Here is an 18,344-nt window from a genome sequence, read left to right as displayed (position 1 = left end):
TTTTGTGTTGGGAGTCACCTGCAAATTGTAACCGTATGATTTCCGGACTCTGCAATCAGTCATAAATTTGAGATGGTTGCCAAGCTCACATAAACATGAGGATGACTCAACAGTCATAAGTGCAAAAAATCAGTCATCAGTGCAAGGACCTGACTTTTTTGAGCACTGTTGTAATTCTGAATGGTCACTAAACAAATGGTATAAGGTAGTGGTGGGATTCAATTTTTTTTTACCACTGGTTCTGTGGGCATGGCTTGGTGGGTATGGCTTGGTAAGTGTGGCAGGGGAAGGATACTGTAAAATCTCCATTCCCTCCCCACTCCTGGGGAAAGGTTACTGTAAAATCCCAATCCCTCCCCACCCCACTAACCTGCTTTCCAGCTCCATTCTCTTGTGCAAGGCAACAAAAGAAGACCCAGCCAATCAGCTGGGACTCGGGAGGCAGAGAATAGATGGGGGTTGGGCCAGTCAGAGGTGGTATTTGCCTGTTCTCCAAACTACTCAAAATTTCTGCTAGCGGTTCTCTAGAACTGGTCAGAACCTGCTGAATACCACCTCTGGTCTAAGGTGAGGACTACCCTGTATTAATTATATGCAAAGACCTTGGTACCGCTTCTATTGTTTTGCTGCTTAACATGGCTCACAAACATCAATGCATGCACAAAAATATACTCTCATTGACCAAATTGTGATTAGCTGAAACTGATGATATGACACTCCTTAAAGCACAAAGCTTAGTATCATGACAGAAGGTCAACCTACAATCAGGTTCCTCGCTAACTTTTCTCTCAGTCCCAAACTAAATGATGAAAGAGGAACTTTTTCAGAAATTTTAATCAAAGTTGCCATAATGTGCTGTTTCGGAGTTGCCACACGTGTGCAGGGGGAGGGGGATGCATGGGGGCACAGATGGGTGATGGGTGATGGCAGGGGTGGGCTTCAAATTTTTTTTAGCAAGGGGCTCTCTGCCCTAATGACTGGCTGGGTGGGCGTGGCTGGATGGTTATGTGACTGGGTGAGTGTGGCCAACTAAAGGTTGCTTCATTACCCTAATTACCTAAAAAAAGATATATACCAAAAAGTTGTTTATTATTTTTTGCATTTAATACTTATTTTTATTTATTTTATTTTTTATTTATTTTTGTCAATTGCTTACAAGATAATAGGTATAAGTAAAAACAGTTATGAATACATGGTTACATATAAGAAAAATAAAAAATAAACAATAGGACAGGGATGGTAGGCATGTTGGTGCGCTTATGCATGCCCCCTACAGACCTCTTAGGAAAGGGGTGACGTCAATAGTAGACAGTCTAAGGTTAAAGTTTTGGGGGTTTGAGGAAGAAACCACAGAGTCAGGTAGAGTATTCCAGACATTGGCCACTCTGTTGCTGAAGTCATATTTTCTACAATCAAGTTTGGTGCAATTAATCTTGAGTTTGTATCTATTGTTTGCTCTTGTGTTGTTATGGTTGAACCTGAAGTATTCATTGACAGGTAGGACATTACAATGTATGATTTTATATACTATACTTAGATCAGACCAAAGGCGGCATAGTTCTAGGTTTTCTTGGTCTAGAATTTCGAGTCTGGTGGCATAAGGTATTCTGCAACAAGTAGACGAGTGGAGTACTCTTCTTGTGAAATATTTCTGGACTTTCTCAACTGTGTTGATATCAGATACGTATTATGGGTTCCAGACTGATGAGCTGTATTCAAGTATTGGTCTAGCAAATGTTTTGTATGCTCTAGTTATTAGTGTAATATCACCAGAGAAAAAGCTACGTAAGATTAGGTTAACAACTCTTAACGCCTTTTTGGCTATGTAGTTACAGTGGGCTCTAGCACTTAGGTCATTAGAGATGAGTACTCCAAGATCCTTGACAGAGTTTGGATCATCAACAAGGTCTTGACTATTCAGCCTGTATTTTATTTTCTGATTTTTTTTTTGTAGGTGTAGGACAGAGCAATACATAGGACAGAGCATTTATTTGTTGAGATTTGAAGTTGCCGTTTGTTTGACCATTCTGATACATAGTCAAGGTCTTTTTGAAAGGTAGCAGTATTGTCTGTGGTGTTGAATAGCTTTACTTCATCAGCGAAGAGAAAACAGTTGCTCTTGATATGATCACAGAGGTCATTTATGTAGAGTATGAAAAGAGGTTGTCCTAGAACACTGCCTTGGGGGATACCACTGTTGACAGATACAGAATTTGATAGGACGCTCCCAATTTTGACCATTTGTTGTCTGTTTGACAGGAATGCTTCTATCCAGTTATGCAGTTGTCCAGAGATACCATAAGATTTTAGTTTTAAGAGGAGTATGTTGTGTACTACTGAATCAAAGGCTTTACAGAAGTCTATGTAGATTGTATCTATTGCTTTGCCCTGATCGAGTTGTGTAGTCCATATGTTTTTGCAGTGTAAGAGTTGCAGATTATATGAAAAAATTTTCCCAGTGTACTCTAAGAAAAAGTATAAAGAAAACATATAAAATGGTACATCACTGGCACTTACCTCCTGTGAGACAGGCTAAGATGTCCCCCAACCTACCACCCAACTGTTGGAAATGTAACTACTCACAAGGAACATATTTTCACATGTGGTGGACTTGCCCATGTGCTCAGAAGTTTTGGAGAAATATTAGAAATTGGATTTTAAATATAACAACAAAATTTAAAACTTGAACCCGAAACCATTTTGCTAAGTATGATAGATTTAAACATAGAGAAAAAATATCAATATTTAATTTTGCACATCATAACTGCGGCCAGAATAACCTACACACAAAACTGGAAACTGTCTTTCATTCCTTCAGAGGATATGGTAATTAAAAAATACATGAATGTGCTGAGATGGATAGCCTAACCAAATTGTTAAAAAATAAACAAGATAGTGACTATTATGAAATATGGAACATTTGGCATGATTGATTAAAGAAAAGGTAATATTTGATATTTGGATAAGTTATGGAAATGACAGAAGACGTGCATTTAATTATAAACTATATAAATTAAAACATTAAAAGAACGTAGGAATTATTATAACAAGGCAGATCACGTCAATGATAAAAATAAAGAAAAAATAATAACCATTGCTCAATATACGCTGTAAAATGTATATATGGATATGTATATGTATGTGTATGTGTATGTTTTCTTAAGTTTTCATGGGTACTTACATGTATGGCATTCAGCTTTGTTCGGGTATTTTCCCACGTCATTGTAGTTGTGCTTTTAAAGTTGTAGCAACGTTTCGGCAGAATCTCATCTGCCATCATACAGAAGCCTGTATATATATATGTTTTCTGAGGTTCTCGCGGGTATTTGTTGTATGTGGATCTTTGGTTGTTCGGGTTTTCTCCCGCGTAAGATTCGAAGTATCTAGGCAACATTTCGATGAAGTCTCATTCATCATCTTCAGGCTTCTGTCTTCGGCTCTGTGCTTCTCAGAGTGATGTGAGCTTGCAGCTGCTTCTCCCTTTTAACTGCTAGTGGGGGTGTGACTTGATTGGGTGGGGGCTTGGCTGTGTTCTGATTGGGTGGGTTTGTGTTCTCATTGGTAGGGGGTTTGGCTGTGTTCTGATTGGTTGGGGGTTGGCCGTGTTCTGATTGGCTGGAGGCATGTTCTGTTCAGGTGGGGGCTTGGTTGTGCTCAGGTTAGTCTTAGTTGCTGGGGGATGGTGAATTGTATTTTGGGGTGTAGGCTGTTGAGGTGTGTGAGGAAGTTGTTCAGTTTTTCTTTCCCGTGTGGCCAGATTATGAAGGTGTCATCTACGTATCTGAGCGAGAGTTTGGGTTTGTGATCATATTTTTCTAGAGCTTGTATTTTGAAGTGTTCCATGTAGAGGTTTGCGATGACAGCTGAGAGGGGTAATCCCATGGGTGCTCCTTCTATTTGTTTGTATTTTTGTCCATTGTAGGTGAAGTATGTATTGGATAGGCAGTGGTTGGTCAGATCTAGGATGTGCTTGGGGGGGTTGTATTTGTTTTGGATGGCTGTCAAGGCTTCTTTTATTGGCACTTGGGTGAAGAGGGATATGACATCGAAGCTCACTAGTAGGTCGCTGGGTTGTAAGTTTTGTTTCTTTATGATCTCGATAAACTGGAATGAGTTTCTTACATGTGAGTTGATGGATTCTGCATAGGGTTGTAGTTGTTTGGCGAGAAATTTGGCTAGGTTTTGTAGAGGTGAGCCTATGGAGCTGACTATTGGTCTGAGTGGGGTTCCTTTTTTGTGTATCTTGGGGAGACCATAAAGCTTAGGGCATCTGGATGATTTCTCTCTGGGTATGATTCTTTGCTGGATTTCTTCACTGATGGGGGAGGCTTTTATTTTGGATCTGGTGGTTTTTTCTAGGTAGGTGGTGGGGTCTGTCTTTAGGGGTTTGTTTGTGGGGTCTTGGAGTAGGTTGGTTAACCTGGTTTGGTAGTCAGATGTGTTCATAACCACTGTCGCGTTGCCCTTGTCTGCTAGTAGGATTATTATGCTGGTGTCTTCTTTCAGGTTAAGTAGTGCAGCACAACCAAGCCCTCACCTGAACAGAACACGCCTCCAGCCAATCAGAACACGACCAACCCCCCAACCAATCACAACACAGCCAAACCCCCTACCAATGAGGACACACACACTCCCAATCAGAACACAGCCAAGCCCCCACCCAATCAAGTCACACCCCACTAGCAGTTAAAAGGGAGAAGCAGCTGCAAGCTCACATCACTCTGAGAAGCACAGAGCCGAAGACAGAAGCCTGAAGATGATGAATGAGACTTCATCGAAACGTTGCCTAGATACTTGAATCTTACAGGAGAAAACCCAAACAACCAAAGATAGATAGATAGATAGATAGATAGATAGATAGATAGATAGATAGATAGATATATATATATATATATATATATATATATATATATATATATATATATATATATATATATATATATATATATTGATTTGTCTGTTTTAAATGTATGTTAAATAATATATTTTTTCTAGAATAAAAATTGGAAAAAAAGAAAGAAAGGTTTTTCCTGAAACCAAATTATTTATTAGAGAGTAGGTTGTTTGTTTCTAAGTGGAGAATAATGGATTGGCTATTAATTGATTCCATGACTTTACAGGTGATGCAGCATAAAGAGATTGGTCTGTAATTTTCAACTAGGCTGGGGTCTCCCTTTTTGAACATGGGGATGACCGTGGCTTGTGACCATAGTTTTGGCAAGGAGCTGGTCCTGAAAGATTTTTCAAAAATTATGCTTAGAGGCTCGGCTATGGCAGTGGATAGCTTTTTAAAGAAGTAGGCACATGGATAGAGATGATTTTAGATTGTGTAATGCTTTTTCAACATTGTCTTCTGTAAAATCGATATTTATTAGATCATTGTAGTCTGTGGTTCGATTAGGAAATACTGGGCATGATCCATAGCTGTTTACAAATACTGAGCCAAAGAATGTGTTAAAGAGGTTGGCTTTAATAGTGTTGTCGTTGCAGTCTTTACCATTAGATCCTTTCAGAGGTGGGATGGACCTTGAGTCTTTTAGTTTGTTGTTTACAAAATTGTAGAAAGCGCAGGTGGAATTGGTGCATAGAAGGTTTTCTTCTTGTTTTATGTGATAATTGGTGCATTCAGTTTTTATCTTGTGGCATAAATTTTTGTATTGGCTTTTGAAGTTGGCAACGTGACCAGATTTGTTTTTCCGCCAAAGTTGTTCCTTTTTGGATTGAAGCTTCCCTATTGTTATGGGTAATTTGTTTTTTCTGGTTTTGGGAGTTGTTAATGGTACATATAGTTTGAGGACTCTTTTGACTTCAAGTAAAAATATGTTGTAATGGTCTTCTACAGTATTGCATCCAGTGAATAGAGATTGCCAATCAAGGGATGAGAAATAGTTGTTTATAAGATAATAGTTGCATTTTTTGAAGTTATAATTGGGGATTCTGTCATTGTGATGATTTTTGTGTGGATGTATGTTGAGACAAAAGTCAATCATGTTGTGGTCACTGTTGGAAAAGGGTTCTTTAATTTGTATTCCGTAAATTGAATTCAAACTATTGCAGAAAATGAGTTCGAGGCAGTTGTTAAGTCTAGTGTTGTTGGTTACTAGCTGTTCTAGTCCTTTGTAGCAGTGATTGTGAAAGGGATCTTGGAGTCTTAGTGGAGTTTCTGGTGAGTTATGTGTTTCTTATTATTTGGGATTTAATCCCCTCAGAGGCTAGTGACTATGCTATCTAATTTTCTCAATGGCTCTCTCTTGCAAGCACTGAGTGGATTGTTTATCTAGCTTGCAACACTATTTCAAGGTGTGAAATGCTCTTGGCTGAATGCCCAGAAATTCAATTAAGCCTATTAAGAGCTTTCCTTTGCTACTTGTCTTTCTGAGGCTATTGGGGACTCTCTGAGCCCTGCAGAGTCTTAGCTAGGGGCTCTCCCAAGCTCCTTAAAGCCCCCAGCAGTCCACCCTTGGGTGATGGGACTCATGCTAAGAGAGGAGCCAAGAAGGCAAGCCAGCTGTGGTCAGTTCAGAAGCCATCCAGGCCTAGAGAGTACTTGTTGGAGCTGGTCAGGGAGCAACTAGGCTAAAAGAATACTTGCTAGAGCCAGGCCCAAAAATGTATTTGCTGGAGCCATCCAGGAGCAACTGGGAACAGAAGGGTAGGGTGTGCTGAGTCTGTATAGCCAGCTGGCTAACAGAAGCCAATAATACTGGCTAGAAACCCTTTTACTTGTATGTTCACCATGTGCATACTGAGACTCCAATAAAGAGACCTGTTCTGCTCACAGTGTGGCCTCTTCTTTTGCTGGCTTGGTTTGGAACCCTGACAGTCAACCCACAATCAGGTAGTTCACTAACTCATCCCTTGGTCCCAAACTACATGATGAATAAGCTACTTTTTCAGAGATTTAATGAACAGGAGAGTAAGAGAACAAATCTGTGTGTCCATTATCTATATGTATATGTACTTTGTATACTGTCTGTATTTATCTTTGAATCAGTGCTGACTCCCAGCAACTGTCTGGACAAGTTCCAGAAGTTTTCTTGACAAGGTTTTTCAAGAAGTGTTTTTGCCACTCCTTACAGAATGATTGGCTCAAGGTTGGCTTTGTGCCTAAGATAAGACTAGAACTCATAGTCTCGTGGATAGTAGGTACAACAAACTGGCTCTTTTCTCTCTCCCTCTTCCTTTCCTTTCCTCTTCTCTCTCTACCTCTCTACCTACCTATATCTACCTACATCTATCTCCATCCATCATCTTCCCCCCCTCTCTTTCCCCCAAAATAAGACCAGACCTTATTTCCTTTTGGGCTCCAAAGTAATCACTAGGCCTTATTTTTTTTGGTGGGGGGGGTCTCATTTTTTTTTCATGTACAGTTAGGCCCACTACTTCTGCTTACTCACAGGGTATGTGTAGAGCTGCCTCATGTGTCATGCACTGACTTACCTCAGGGCCCCTGCAGCCAGGCCATTCATGCCCCAACACTTGCCTTGCCTCACAGCCATGGCCCAACACACTACTCAGCCTCCTGCTCCATTATGGCTGTGAACAAGCAGAAAAAGTGGGCCAGTGGCCATTTGGCCTCCTGCTGCACGTATCTGTTGGTACTGCTGCCATGAGGTAGATGTTGGGGCTTGGATAGCCTGGCTGTAGGGGCCCTGAGATAAGCAAGTGCAGGATGTGGGGGGCAGGTACACCCCCCCACATTACCTCATGGTCATGGCACCACTAGCAACTAGATGGAATTGGGGGCTGGCTGGCTACAAAGGCTCTTAAGTAGGGCTTATAGGGCTTATATTGGGTATACATGAAAAAACATGCTTGGACTTTAGATTGTGGCACTGTAGTTGCAACGAATAAAGTCTACGATGTCTAGTATTTTGCAGGATAGATACATGAAAAGGAAGCCAAGAGGAATCTAGACAAACCATTTCATAAAGGTTCTTCAACCCAAGATTGCAGTAGAAAGGAATGATATCTGGAACTGATGGAAGTCGGCATGTTTAGCTTTGAGTTAAAATCTAATAGAATGTTATCTAGAGGAAAGTCAATGGGAAATGTGTAGAATAATCATTACAAGTTGCAGGAAAGCAGTTTCTGATTGAAAAAAAGCTTTCTATTGTTTAATCAGTAATTGCAGGTCATCTTAAAAGCTCCTAACCCCAAAACATCTTCCTGAGGAAAACAAGCCATTATGTCAATGATATAATGTTAAATTTAGCAATGTTCCCTATCACAAAAATACTTTCATGGGGGAACTAAAAGTGTCATGCCAGCCATAAAGGCATTCAGAAGACCTAAGTTGGTAACAAGTTTGAAAGATCCTGAGAAGCAAACAGAGCTTTGAGAAAGAATATGTTTATAGTCCTGATCCATCACTCTATAGTTCAGAGGTGGTATTCAGCAGATTTTGACCAGTTCTGGAGAACCAGTACTGGAAATTTTGAGTAGTTTGGAGAACCAGAAAATCCCACCTCCGTCTGGCCCCACCCCATCTATTCTCTGCCTCCCAAGTCCCAGCTGATTGGCTGGGTCTTCTTTTGTTGCCCTGCACAGGAGAACAAAGCTGGAAAGCAGATTAGTGGGGTGGGGAGGGAATGGGATTTTGTAGTAACCTTTCCCCAGGAGTGGGGAGGGAATGGAGATTTTGCAGTATCCTTCCCCTGCCATGCCCACCAAGCCATATCCACCAAGCCATGCCACACCCACTGTTAAGTTTGAGCAATGAGAGGCTGAACCAGAGCATGAGTGCAACAGTACTTTATTTTACAAATAAAGGGCTGACCGTGCTTGCCAAGCCTGGAACTGGCTCGCAGCAATCAGCAGCCAGTTGGACCCCGCAGCCTGCTTTTATAGCTGGCTGCTGGGGAGAACCGACCAATGGGAATGGGGGAATAACACCCACACAAAGTGAGTGGACCTGAGTGAGAACTCCTTGAGTCCTCAGGACATAACACCCCTTCCCCCCAGATGCGAACACGCATAGTCCTTGAGGTAGATGGGGGGTTTGTGTTGGCGCCCGGAGCGGCGCAACTCGGGAACATTGTCTGACTGTTCGGTATCAGTCTGTGACGGTTGAGCTGGCATAGTGTCGCCAACACTCTCTCTGGACTGGGCATCCTCGGAAACCACCGGGTTGGTTTCTGGAGTCAAACTCTCGTGGGTTGGATCCGGTTGGTCAACTCTCTGGGCGCTGTTGTCCGAGTTTGGGCTGACCGGAACGACCGCTGGCGCAGACTGGTCACTGGGTGCGGTGTGGCTGGGTGGCGGATGGGACGGTTCCCCTTCGACTGGAGACTCTGGATTCTTGTTTGCGAGGTTGCTGAGGCGCCTTCTGAGTTGGTCTATGTGTCTCCTCCAGACGCGACCATCCTCCAGCCTGACTCTATACGATTTCGGCCCGGTGACGGCGATGACCTCGCCGGAATCCAAAGTGGGTCCCCAGCAAAATTCCTTGCGAATATCGGCTCCTGTAACATAAAATGTCTAACCCCGAAGTGGAAGCGAGGGGAGAGTCAGGGCAGTATTGTGGGTGCAGTCTATCTAATACAGTCCTCAGGCGCCGGCCCATCAGAAGTTCCGCTGGGGACTTATTGGTGACTGCACAGGGGTTGAGTGCTGGCTCATCAGGAACCGTGAGAGTTTGTGGTGCCAGTCATCTCTGCCAAACCTAGCGAGGGCCTCTTTGGTGGTCCTGACGGCCCTTTCAGCCAACCCATTACTCGCAGGGTGAAATGGGGCTGTGAAAATGTGGCGAATGCCTAGGTTGGCTGCAAAACGGCTGAATTCTACTGATGCGAACTGTGGGCCATTATCGGAGACCAAGGAGTCGGGTAGTCCATGTGTAACGAACAGGCGCGTTAACACGTTGGTGATTGCTAGTGTGGTGGTCGTGGATAGCTGCGCCACGTCTATCCACTTGGAATAAGCGTCCACGACCACTAGGAACATCTTTCCATGCACGGGCCAGCCAGATCGATATGGATTCTAGACCAGGGGCGCTGGCGCCTCCCATCTGGTAGGGGTGGCGATGGGGAGCAGGACGGGATTCCTGGCAAATGCTGCAGGAACTTACCCAATTGACAATGTCCTCGTCTAGACCCGGCCACCACACGTAGCTGCGTGCCAACGCCTTCATTCTCACAATGCCGGGGTGTCCTCGTGCAACGCTTCCAGGACTCGGGTGCGCAGCAAGGTCGGGATGACCACTCGAGTGCCCCACAGTAGACAACCCTGCAAACTGGACAGCTCCTGCATGCGAGTCTTAAAGGGTGCGAATTTGTTATCAACATTGCCTCCCGGCCACCCCCTCCTCACCCAGTCGAGCACCTGGACGAGCGTTTGGTCTGCCTTGGTTTTGGCGGCGATGTCAAGGGCGGTGATGGGCAGGTCCAACTGGGTGATTTCAAAAATGGCATTGACAGGAGCTGGGTCTTCAGCCAGAGCGGGTAAGGGGCAGCGACTGAGCGCGTCAGCGTGGGATAGAGTTTTGCCCGGGCGGTGGATAAGTTTGTATGAGTAGGCCGCTAGGAAAAGTGTCCACCTTGTCATCCGAGGGGAGAGGACTTGAGGTGTCTGTTTGTCGCCGGCCAGTAGGCCCAGGAGGGGCTTATGGTCGGTGACCAGTTCAAGAAGTGGCCAAAAGGAATTCGTGAAACTTTTTCACGGCTGCAACAGCTGCTAGGGCTTCCTTGTCTATTTGGCTGTAATTTCGCTCCGTGGCCGAGAGCGTCCTGGAGAAAAAAGCGATGGGGGCCTCGGCGCCATTGGCGAGTCGGTGACTAAGGACCGCCCCAATTCCAAAAGGGGATGCGTCTGCTGCCAGTACTAAAGGAAGGTTGGGGTCGAATTGGATGAGCACTGCCTCTGACGTAAGTAGTGATTTGACGGCGTTAAACGCCTGGTCTTCTTTGTGCCCCCAGTGCCACGGTGACTTTTGTCTAGTAATCTGTGTAGGGGTTCGGCTACTGAGGCTTTATGGGGCAAAAAGGATGCATAAAAGTTTAGGAGTCCCAAGAAAGCTTGTAGCTCTGTTTTGGAGGTCGGTGTGGGAGCTTCGTGGATCGCCCTGACCTTGGACTCCAGGGGGTGAATGCCAGAGCGTCAATTTTATAACCCAGAAAGTCCACCTGTCTAGTGGCAATGGCGCATTTTTCTTTTTTTTAACTTGAGGCCATGCTGTCTGAACCTCTCTAACACTGCTCGCACTCTCTGGAAGAGTTGGGGTCTGTCCCTGGCCGAGACCAAGATGTCGTCAAGTAGGGTACTACACCAGGAGGCCCTGTAAAATCCGCTCCATGAGGGATTGAAAAATACCCGGGCAACACTTACGCCAAATTGGAGACGCTTGCATCGGAAGGCACCCCTGTGAGTGACGATGGTCTGAAGTTCGCATGTTTGGTTATCAACAGGAACTGTTGATATGCTTGAGACATGTCCAATTTAGCAAAATACTGCCCGGTTCGAATGTGTGCAATAAGTGCTGAATGACGGCACGGGGTAGGCGCTAACTTGTAAATATTTATTGATTGTTGTCTTGTAGTCCGAGCAAATTCTCAGGCTACCATCTTTTTGAGGGTGTGACAATGGGCGTCTCCACTTGGCGAAATCTGTTGGCTCAATGACCCCTTGTTTTAGTAGTTTATCCAATTCAGCGTCTAGTTTTGGTCAAATAGCAAATGGAACTCTACGTGGTTTTAATCTGATTGGGACTGCCTGGGGTCAACGGTGAGCGAGATGGGGGTTCCATTATAACACCCCAGCTCCTCGCTGAACACATCTGCGTAGTCAGCGAATAAGGAGTCAGTGTCTGAGGTTGAGACAGCATGGACTCCTGTTAACCCTAGGCGAGGTGGGGAAACCAATCGAGCCCCAATAAGGTGGGTAGATTGCCGTTAACTACCACTAGAGGTAGGTGGCCTTTAAAAGCTCTAAAACTGACAAAGAACTTGCCTCTGCCGATCACGGGAATGGCCTTCCCTGGTAGTCCTTCAGACCGAACTGGCATCTCTGAAGCCGGGTAGTAGATAGGCTGGGGTGGAGTCTCTTGAGGGTGTTCCACGAGATTATTGAGAGCGCTGACCCTGTGTCAACCTCCATGTGGCACGGTTTACCTTCTAGGAAACGGAGAGAGAAATTTTACTAACAGAGTGGCAAGTACGCCTGGCAAGGCGGTGCATGCGACAGTTTAATACTTGCCTCTGTGGTCCCGAGTGCGAGGACGGGGGTCTTTGTGCAGTGCTTTGGGGGCTTGGCAGACTCTCGCAATGTGCCCCTCTTATGGCAGTTGTTGCAAACGGCTCCTTTAAACTTGCAGGTGGCCCTTTGATGTGATCCCCACAGGCTAGGCACAGGGTGATGTGCTTGGGTGGACCGGTGTATTCTTGTTTGGCCCCTACCTGCGACCGTCTGTCATTGGTGAGGCGATGGACATCGTTCTCATCGTTGTGGCCTTCCTCCGCTTCCACCTCTTCGAATGGACTGGGAACGCTGCTAGCTTGGCGCTTGGGCCCTGAATTTTGGTGGCTGAGTTCGTTGCTAGCTCGGCTGCTAGGGCCTCCTCTACCGCTTGCTGCGAGGTTGAGGTCTTTTTAGCTAGCAGTCGCCTCTGTAGGTTGAGATCCTTGACCCCACAAACCAATTGATCGAGGAGCATGTCCTCCAGGTATGTTCCAAACCCGCAGTGCAGGGCTGCTGTTCTGAGGGCGGCCATATATTGGTTGATGGTCTCCTTACTTGATTGCTTCCTCATTCGGAGCGTGAACCTCCTGGCGATTTGTGAAGGCCTGGGAGCGTAGTGGTTTGTGAGGATCTCAAGCAACTCCGGACCACGGAACGCGTTTTTAATTCTCTCGGCGCCACGAGTGCTGCAGCGGTATCGTAAAGCGGTGGCTCCGCAGTAGATTAGGAAATAGGATTTTTCCGATGCTCTCCGCATCCGACAGGCCGACCGCATCGATGTAATGATTGAAACGGTTCTTATCGATTCCCACTTCTCTTTGTCTGGTTTAAACGCCGGGAATACTGGATTGGAACTCATGGTGCTGGAACGGCTGGGCTACCTGCGGAAAAATCTTTCTGGGACTACGAACGCTCGTGAGTTACTAGTGATATCAGCTCTGGAGAGGTTTTTTGCTACCCTCTCTTTCTCTCTCTCTGGGTTACCACGTTGGCTGCTAGCCGTTGGAGGTGTCTTGATTCGCGCCAAAAAAGTGGGCGTTAGTGACTCTCTACAGCGCTGTGCTGTGATTCCTACTGGCCCGAAATTCAAATGACACCCGTTTGAATTTCGCGCAAATGCAGAGCGGCTGCGGCTCGCAGCGCTTCACTTTCCCCGTAGCGAGGCTAACAAGCGGCTACAGACGCTTCTAACTATTTGACTCAGACCGCTTTCTCTGGCTGCGGATCTGCGTTTGCTCTTTGATCGCTCGTTTCGCTAGCTGACCGCTCTCTCTGGCTGCGGATCAGCGTTTCCCTTGTTGCCAGCCGATCGCTCTCTCTGGGCTGTAGATCGGTGGCTAGTGACTCAGCGGTTGCAAGGTGCTTCTGGTAGCCATCCCACCTTCGTCGCCAGTGTTAAGTTTGAGCAATGAGAGGCTGAACCAGAGCATGAGTGCAACAGTACTTTATTTTACAAATAAAGGGCTGACCGTGCTTGCCAAGCCTGGAACTGGCTCGCAGCAATCAGCAGCCAGTTGGACCCCGCAGCCTGCTTTTATAGCTGGCTGCTGGGGAGAACTCGACCAATGGGAATGGGGGAATAACGCCCACACAAAGTGAGTGGACCTGAGTGAGAACTCCTTGAGTCCTCAGGACATAACACCCACCAAGCCACACCCACAGAACTGGTAGTAAAATGTTTTTGAATCCCACCACTGCTATAGTTGAATGCAGTGGCCTCACTGATCTCACTAAGCATGTGATATTCTAGCCAATGAAACACTTGGCTGCTGTGTCCAATTACATGCACCTTCTGATTTGCATCAATCTAGAAAGAGGGATTGTAACTCCACCTCTCTTTAGGCCTGTCTTTGCTTCCAGTTCTGCCAATAAACCAACTTCTGTTTCAGTATCACTGTGTCTGGATCTCTGATTCTAAGGAGTCTCTTTGAGGGAAATATTTTCTACTACATAAACTATGATTCAGAAAGGGGATAGGCTTCTATTCACTGCAATAATAGGTTCTGGACCAGATAAAATTGGATTAATAAATTTGAAATCATCAGTGAGAGAACAATAGACAAACATCTCTTGGAAAGAAGGAGCATCAGGTTTTTACATGCTATCATCCAAGAAATTCTAAAACCCATACTAATGTGAAAGGTACACACTCTGCCAATCATCCCAAAGGTGCTTTTTCTAGAGGCATCTGGACTTTCTGTTTTTTCTTTGAAGATGTTTCACTTCTCATCCAAGAAACATCTTTAGCTTTTGTTGGATGGTGGGAACTGAAGAAGCTTCTTGGATAAAAAGTGAAACATCTTCAAACAAAAACCAGAAAGTCCAGTTGCCTCTTGAAAAGGCACCATTAGGAAAACCATTATCTGGATGACTGAGAATCTCCACATTCACTCTGCAAAAATAATCTAGGTCTTGTCTATGGAGATTCACAGTCATCCAGGTCGTGGTTGTCCCAAAGGTGCATTTTCAAAAGGCAACTGATGTTGTTAGTTTTTCCTTGAAAATATCTCACATCCTATCCAAGAAGCTTCTTCAGATATTTAATATTCAATTTCAGAAGCTTTTGGGATGGGAAGTGAAACATCTTCAAGGAAAGACAAAGTCCTTTTTGAAAAAAGCACCCTTGAGACAATCTAGGTTTTGGCTGGTAGGAAATATAAGTGATCCTTGTTGAATGCCCATTTATTCAAGAATTGTTTGAACATGCAGCAGTACTGAACAAGGGACACTAATTGTGGTATTCACAGAACTGACGGCAGTCCCCACTCAGGTCTGCAGTTCTGGCGGGAGCGCCGATCGCTCCCATTGGCTGATGCCATTTGACAGCTGACTATAAAAGGAGCTGTCAAACGGCATCAGCTGTTGCTGCCAGCTGATCTGCCTTGTTAGCCTCGGCAGCTGCGGCAACCCTTTATTCATTGAATAAAGCTTCTAACTGTTCGCTCTGAGTCTGTCTCGTATCTCCGCCACTCCACAACACTGGCGATGAGGGCGGGGTGCAATAAGAGGCAACCAGACATTCAACAAGTTGAGCTAAGTCACTTAAAAAAGAGCCGGACCCACCAAGAGCTGACAGCTGCAGCCACTGACTCTCTCCGCAAGCACGAAGTTTAAAAGCCTCCACAGCTGAGGAGACAGACACCGCCTGACAGGCACACCTGCAATCACTCTTTTAAGAGCACGATTTTCAAACCTTCCCCAGCTAAGGAGACAGACGCTGCCACCTCACGATGACTTCCAGCCCGGCATTCCCACCCTTCAAGCCAACTGCTGAGATGTGGGAATCATACAAAAATAGTTTCTTCTGCTTCCTAGATGCGATAGACCTCACGGATGCCACAGACCACCGAAAGAAATCATACTTCCTTAGTTTTTGCGGGGCCACGGTTTTTGACACCGCTACAGTTCTGGTCGCCCCTCGTTCTATTAGAACTATCCCCTGGGAAGAGCTTCAAGAGATCCCCTCCAACCACTACTCCCCTAAGCCTTCCCAAATTGCTAGGAGACATGCCTTTAGGATGAGGAAGCAGTCTGAGGGGGAGTCAGTTAGTGAGTATATGGCAGCTTTACAATCAGCTGCCCTACAATGTGGGTTCAGAGATTACCTGGAAGACATGCTCCTAGATCAAATTGTCTGTGGGGTCAAGGACCTGAGGATTCAAAGATGTTTGCTAGCTAAAAAAGACCTGACCTTAGCTATAGCTATAGAGGAAGCCCAAGCTACTGAGCTATCTGCTCTGTCAGCAGCTGAAATACAAGGGACCCCTATCAGGCAAGGAAGCTCAACTATCCACTCTGAGGAAGTTTCCCTAGATGAAAATCCTGAAGACACAATGGAGGTAAACCGCCTTAGACAACAGAAGCCCGCCCTAGAAGGACCTAGGCAAAAAATCAACCTCGCCCCCAGGCAGTAACCTATCTGCCTGAGCTGTGGAGGTACCCATTGTAGGGCATCCTGCAGGTTCAGGAATGCAATCTGCCTGAACTGTCAAAAGAAAAGCCACCTAGTTAGAGTCTGCCAAGCAGGGAGAACTTTTCCACAGAGACCTCAACCTACTGCTAATTTTCAAAGGCAAGTTGAGGATGGCTATACCTGCTACCACTCAGATCACACTACAAAAGGCTCTAACAAAATAAGTATCTTTGTTTTTCTAGAAGGTAAGCCTTGCAGGATGGAGGTGGACACTGGATCTGCACTCACAATCATCTCCTGGGAAACCCTGAAGAAGATGCATCCCAGAATGTCCAAGAGGAAGCTCCTGAACTGCCACCTGACTGCGTGATTACCAAGGCAAGAATATCCCTGTCCTCGGGAAAGGCAAGTTTTTAGTCCAATTCCAAAACTTCAAAGGCCACTTGCCTTTGCTGGTAGTAGATGGTGCCCTCCCTAGTTTACTGGGACTAGATTGGTTCCCTGCTCTTGGCCTCAGCATAACTGGTATCCATGCTGTTTCAACCTCTGAAGTAGACACCCTACTCACAGACTACCCTGGTGTATTTAGCAAAGATTTAGGGTGTTACTCTGGTACCCCTATTTCATTCAACATAGACCCACAGGCAACTCCCATTCGCCTTAAACCACACAGAGTAGCTTTTGCTATTCACCCCAAGTTAGACATAGAGCTAGATAAATTGCTAAAGCAAGGGGTGTTAGAACCAGTAGATTTTGCAAGATGGGAGACTCCCATAGTCACCCCACTTAAAAAAGATGGCAGCATGAGAATCTGCACTGATTACAAAACTTCCCTCAATCATTTCCTGCAAGTCAGCGCATACCCTGTCCCTGTCATCCAACATCTTTTACACACCTTTGAGCCTGGGACTATCTTTGCAAAATTAGATATGTCCCAGGCCTACCAACAGTTTCCTGTTGACAAACAGACTGCAGAATTACAAACCATAGTCACCCATAGAGGTGCATTTAAGTGCAAACGTCTCCAATTTGGTGTTAGTGTAGCCCCTGGGATTTTTCAATCACTAAGGGAGAGGCTTCTCCAAGGACTCCCAGGCATAGTCCCCTATTTTGATGACATTTTGGTTTCAGCTATGGATAAGACACAACTAATACAGAGGGTCAGAACAGTCCTTGAGCGGTTTAGGCAGCATAGCCTCAAACTTAAGAGGGAGAAGTGCACCATCGCCACTAAGCAAGTGGACTTTCTAGGCTACAGAATTGATGCCTCTGGTATTCACCCAATTGAGTCCAAAGTCAGGGCTATCCACAAGGCACCCACATCTTCCAACAAGACTGAACTCCAAGCCTTCTTAGGGCTTCTAAATTTCTATGCTGCATTCCTCCCACATAAAGCATCTATAGCAGAACCTCTGCACAGACTTTTAGATAAACAATCCCCCTGGCATTAGGGACCTAGGGAAGCCCATGCATTCAAATCCGTCAAGTCCTTGCTCACATCTAATGCAGTTTTAATTCAATTCGATCAGCAGCTGCCCCTAGTCCTGCCAGCAGATGCTTCCCCCTTTGGTGTAGGGGCAGTTCTGAGCCACAGGCTCTCTAGTGGCTCTGAGGCACCAATTGCCTTCTTCTCAAGAACCTTCTCTGCTGCAGAAAGAAACTACAGCCAAATTGATAAAGAGGCTTTGGCTGCAGTTGCTGCTGTTAAAAAGTTTCACGAATTCCTTTATGGTCACTATTTTGAACTTATTACAGACCATAAACCACTTTTAGGCCTTTTGTTAGGGGACAAGCAAACCCTACATGTCCTATCACCAAGGATGACCAGGCCGCCTATTCATACAAACTAGTGCATTGCCCGAGAAAGAACATGTGCCACGCAGATGCCCTCAGTTGTTGCCCCCTACCAGTGCCAGTCGAAGACCCCGCACCCATACATGCCATTTTTGAGGTCAACGAACTCAACTTGCCTATTACAGCTGAAGTCATTGCCACTCACTCCAAAAGGGACAAGGTAATTGCCCAAGTCCTGGACTGGGTGGGAAGGGGGTGGCCTGCAATTCAATACACTCCTGAATTTTTACCATTCAAGATTCGCAGGGAAGAGTTGTCATCCCTACAGGATTGTTTGTTGTGGGGAACAAGGGTGGTCATCCCTGCCACACTACAAGAGCCAGTCTTAAAGGTCCTACACGAAGACCACCCGGGCATTGTGAGGATGAAGGCCCTGGCCCGCAGCTATGTGTGGTGGCCAGGC

The sequence above is a fragment of the Pseudonaja textilis genome, chromosome Z (genome assembly GCF_049901715.1).
Source record: "Pseudonaja textilis isolate UNSWEBS1 chromosome Z, rPseTex1.2, whole genome shotgun sequence".
NCBI classification, from domain to species: Eukaryota; Metazoa; Chordata; class Lepidosauria; order Squamata; family Elapidae; genus Pseudonaja; species Pseudonaja textilis.
Note: the sequence above shows the minus strand (reverse complement) of the source record.